Source organism: Macrobrachium rosenbergii, chromosome 14, assembly GCF_040412425.1.
Source record: "Macrobrachium rosenbergii isolate ZJJX-2024 chromosome 14, ASM4041242v1, whole genome shotgun sequence".
Taxonomy (NCBI): Eukaryota; Metazoa; Arthropoda; class Malacostraca; order Decapoda; family Palaemonidae; genus Macrobrachium; species Macrobrachium rosenbergii.
Genome location: NC_089754.1, coordinates 37,442,384 through 37,447,383, shown reverse-complemented (window position 1 = coordinate 37,447,383; position 5,000 = coordinate 37,442,384). Strand labels below are relative to the sequence as shown.

The 5,000-nt window shown below is 32.5% G+C and overlaps 1 protein-coding gene across 6 annotated transcripts in view; it reads left to right on the top strand.

Annotated features, from left to right (window-relative positions):
* Positions 1-5,000, top strand: part of LOC136845935 (phosphatase and actin regulator 3-like) — an 873,386-nt gene that overhangs the window by 357,586 nt on the left and 510,800 nt on the right. The window lies entirely within an intron of this gene.

The following is a 5,000-nucleotide window of genomic DNA, read 5'->3' as shown; positions in this document are numbered from 1 at the left end:
CTTTTTCTTCTCCCATAAAACGAAGGAATGTTATCATCCGCTTTTCCTTCCTCCTCCTCTTTCTTCTTGTTCCCATGAAACGAAGGAATATCCTCCTCCTCCTCCTCCTCCTCCTCCTTCTTCTTGCGCGAAACGAAGGAATGTCATCATCCAATTCACTATGCTACATCAGAAAGAATGGGCGATTCAAAAGAACGTGAAAATGGAATGGTGAGGAAGCTTTCGTCCTCCGGAGGGAGACACCTTTCCGTAGCCGACTGAATTCGAGATAATTTTCGTCTGACAGTCGTATCACTTCCGGTTTTTTTCACCTTCCACTTTTTTCCGTTTTTTTTTTTTTTTACCTAACCTTCCTCTTTTTTCCTCGTATTTTCCTTTTTCGTTTTTTCCTCTTGCTCATGTTCGTCTTCTTGTTCCTCTGTCTCGATCTGAGAAGATGATTTGGGGGGAGTAAAGGTGACCATTTCATACATGAAGGGTTCAGCCATGGTAGGACGTTTTGTGAATCTCTCTCTCTCTCTCTCTCTCTCTCTCTCTCTCTCTCTCTCTCTCTCTCTCTCTCTCTCTCTGGCCTAGTAGCGCCGTGATAGCGCTAAGGTCGCAAAGTGAGTGACCTACGTTCGATTCCCTAACCGGGCGTGGAAGTGATGGTGTGGCCCCCCTCCTTAAAAATCTAGTATGCTTAATTTGGCCCAAGCACTGATTTATGTACCTGTTGGTTGACCTTTGTTGGTGGTACTTGAGGTGGAAAAAGAAAAACGGGTAAAGATAAAAGAAAAACAACAGATTTGATTGGTTATTAATCCCTCAGAATTGTATCATCAAAATGAGATGGCCTCGACGAGGTAATCTTCACAACACTATGCGAAAGCATTCATTCATAAAATTCTCTCTCTCTCTCTCTCTCTCTCTCTCTCTCTCTCTCTCTCTCTCTCTCTCTCTCTCTCTCTCGTGTTGCTTTGCATACTGAGAGAGTTTGCAATTAGACCGTGTTTTGACGTTTTGATTCGAAAATGTTTAGCCTCAGCTCACTGAAGGATTCACAACCTTTACTTCATTCATGGTAAGATTTCATAGAGCGAAATCACTTGACTTCGAAGAAATGTTTTTGTTTTTGTTTTCTTGCTGTTTAGGTGAAGAGTTCCGTCATCACCGAGTTTATTTTTGGAAATCCATCTCTCGCGACCCTCATTTGCTTCTTGTGAGAGATGCGCAGGATGTGTGGTTGAGGAAATGTAATATTTATTGTGTCCTGCAATGATTTTTTTCTCTATACTTTCTAGTGAACTGTGATTTTAAGAAAAGATGTTTTGGAAAGATTTTGGGTATTTGCACAAAGTGCTAATATTATTTTCTGTAATCTCTCCTCTTGAATAATTCAAAACATATCCAGTCCTTTTCTTCCTTCCTGTAGCTTATATATAGCCTATACTGCATATGTGTGTGTGTGTATATATATATATATATATATATATATATATATATATATATATATATATATATATATATATATTATATATATATATATATATATATATATATATATATATATATATATATATATATATATATATTATTTCACTCAAGGTATGCATGTTCTCATCGAATTGGCTCAGTTATTCATCCGGTTTCCACTACAGTTGACTGCCTGTTAGGTGCCAAATTCAGTGCTTAGTTCCAGTAACGTGTTTAAATCGTCCCCCTCTTCTTCGGAATCGCACCTGTATCATCTCGCTGGTGAGCCAGTATCATGACCACTAGGTCAGAAAGCCCCCATTACACATATATATATATATATATATATATATATATATATATATATATATATATATATATATATATATATATATATACATATATACTGTACATTAAAATGTTGTGTTTTGACATAACATATTTCTTAATCACTTAATCCGTCAATTAATTGGTTATGCCATAAGAAAGTCACCATTCATTTATTTTAACTCCTTTCTCTTGCTTTATGTGTCCTGCTATTTTTTCCCCTTGTTCATAGGGATTAGTTCGTTTATAATTAAAGCGAGTGCATCAGTTGTCCATCCATGAAAAGTGGTATTTTTCCGCGGTGTAACAACAGATTTATATCTCCATTCCGAATATAATCTACTGCATTGAAGGCTGAAAAGAATGATGGAGTTTAATCAAACAGCTGGACTTTTGTTGTGCATAACCATTCAAGTTAACAGTTTTTGAGAAAAACTATGGAAGTTTTTATTGTTTGCAAACACCCTTTGGCCTTCGGCAAAGCGAAGACTCGGCAGCAGTTCGCATCTTCTCAAACAAATGTCAGATGCAAGTGGTAGCGATCGTGGCTCGTTTCAATATCGTCTTCTCGATGGGCTCAAGATCTAAAGCTAGTCTTTAGATCTTGGATGGGCTAAGGTATGCGAGTTGTGTCCGTAACCGTGGAACGAATGGTTGTATTTTGTACTTTTTATTTTAGATTCTTAGTAATTTCGAGTTATGTAGGTAACACTTGAACAGTTGGTTGTATTTTACTATTTTTTTATTTTTATTTTTCATTTTAGATTCTTAGAAACTTTTGCAGAATGGTTTGTTAAGGATAGATACATTAATACTGAGTATATAGGTGACTGAAATAGCATCGACATGTGTGATAACAAATTGGTCACTACGAAAAAGCAGTTTATAGCTCTTACTTATAGCAACCATTTAACTCAAATGTGCTAAGTTTTCGTGCTTCTAAATTCAGGGAATTTTTAAATGTCTTGTCACTGAATGGCAGCTGTGAAATCTCTGCGTCGCTAGAACAAGTTTCTGTTTGGGTATATATATATATATATATATATATATATATATATATATATATATATATATATATATATATATATATATATGTGTGTGTGTGTGTGTGCGTGTGTGTGTGTGTGTGTGTGTGTGTGTGTGCGTGTGTGTGTGTGTGTTTTTTTTACAGTTTTCGTTAAAAGCAATTGCTCTAGTGGCATCAGTGAGTTTCTTGCAGGAATTTTCCTAACCTCGTAATTTTTTCCGTTTTCGTTAACGAGAATCGGGAAAAAGCCGACGTTATGAAGATTCATGCTTTTAACGAAAATTATATATATACAGTTATATATGTATATATGTACTGTATATGTATATATATATATATATATATATATATATATATATATATATATATATATATATATATATATTTTTTTTTTTTTATATATATTTTTTTTCTTAATGAGTTAGTATGGCCTTTACTCGAACCTACGACAGACCCAAGCAGTATGTTGGGAGTCACAAAGGGTTAGTTAGGAACGAAAGGAAGCGACTGAGTTAATCAATGAAAACAAAATGATCTCTCTGGAGCCACCCCTTCAAAGAGTAAACATCAGTTAGTCGTATAAAAAGAATAATTTTTACACGATTAAGTTTCCACCTTGGTGCATTATGGGAGTTTTATGATGTTCTCATTTAATTAGGCGAAACTTTCCTAAGTTCGAGGTTATGACAGAATGGAGTTATTATATAACTTCGTTATCAGGGAGACGAGAGTTGGAGCAAAGTTTATAAAGGCTTCTTATCTTAATGAGTTATTTTTATGCATTTTTTCACTGTGAAAATATCCATAGTTTTGTTCATAAAACTCGAATATTATTATTATATGTTCTCAGTTGCATTGCGTATTATTTTGTCTTCATGTAAACACTAAGCAGTGTTTGTAGTTTGTTGTTAAGCAGCTCAGCTAATGATAGTTAAAATACCCGTAGTTTAATTGTATCCTTCAATTGACATGAATTAGAATAAAAAAACATACTGTTGTTCTTTATTAATAGTAAAATAACGATATATACATATACAGTATATATATATATGTGTGTGTGTGTGTGTATATATATATATATATATATATATATATATATATATATATATATATATATATATATATATATATATATATATATATATATATATATATTATGTACAAATGATGATCATGAAAATTGTTTTATATTTTCGAGACGTAACACTAATCAGTGATAGAGTGAAATGTCTGTCATTCAACTTTAACCTTGAACAGACATGATTTAGAATATCAAAAACATTCTCTTGTTCTTGTTCATCCAAAACGGCGACCCCATTCATAAACGGGACTAAGCTGAGAAGAAGAAGAAGAAGAAGAAGAAGACCCTTGTTCTTTATTGTTATGAATATAACAGTAATGTTATTTATGCAAATGAATATCATGAAAATTATTTATCATTTTTAATTCGCAACACTAATCAGCGAACCCTTTTCCTGTAAATTAGACGTCAAATATAGATAACCCCTGAATGGCTGGTTCAATAAACTCGCCTTTCTAAATTTAGAAGTTTCTGTTCTCTCCTCCTGCCTCTGCTTATTCTTTTTCTTTAACCTTCTCCCTTTCCTCGAGATTATACCCTACATTTATTCTCTCTTTCTTCTTTATCCGTATCGTTTGGATTTGTGCTTTTTTTTCCTAACTCCCGTTCTTCCCTGCATTAAAAAAAGATATCCTATTATCAGTTTCTATATTCAGAAGCAAGCGTAGGCGGTTAGGGCTTTCAAGGAAAGCAGGATTCTCCGTTGGACATATTTTGTGTTTTTTTATGTTTTTCCCCTTTATTGGTTGTGTCTTTAAGTGATAAATGAATGGAACTTAATGTATATTATTTTTATTGTTTCACTGTTATTATTATTATTATTATTATATTATTATTATTATTATGATGATGATGATGATGATGGCTATCGGTTATTATTATTATTATTATTATTATTATTATTATTATTATTATTATTACTGTGATGATGGTTATCTATTATTATTATTATTATTGTTGTTGTTATTATTATTACTAATGATGATTACTACTACTACTACTACTACTATTATTATTGATATTGATTATTATTATTATTATTATTATTATTAATACTAATGATGATAATAATGATGACGATTACTACTACTACTACTACTACTACTACTA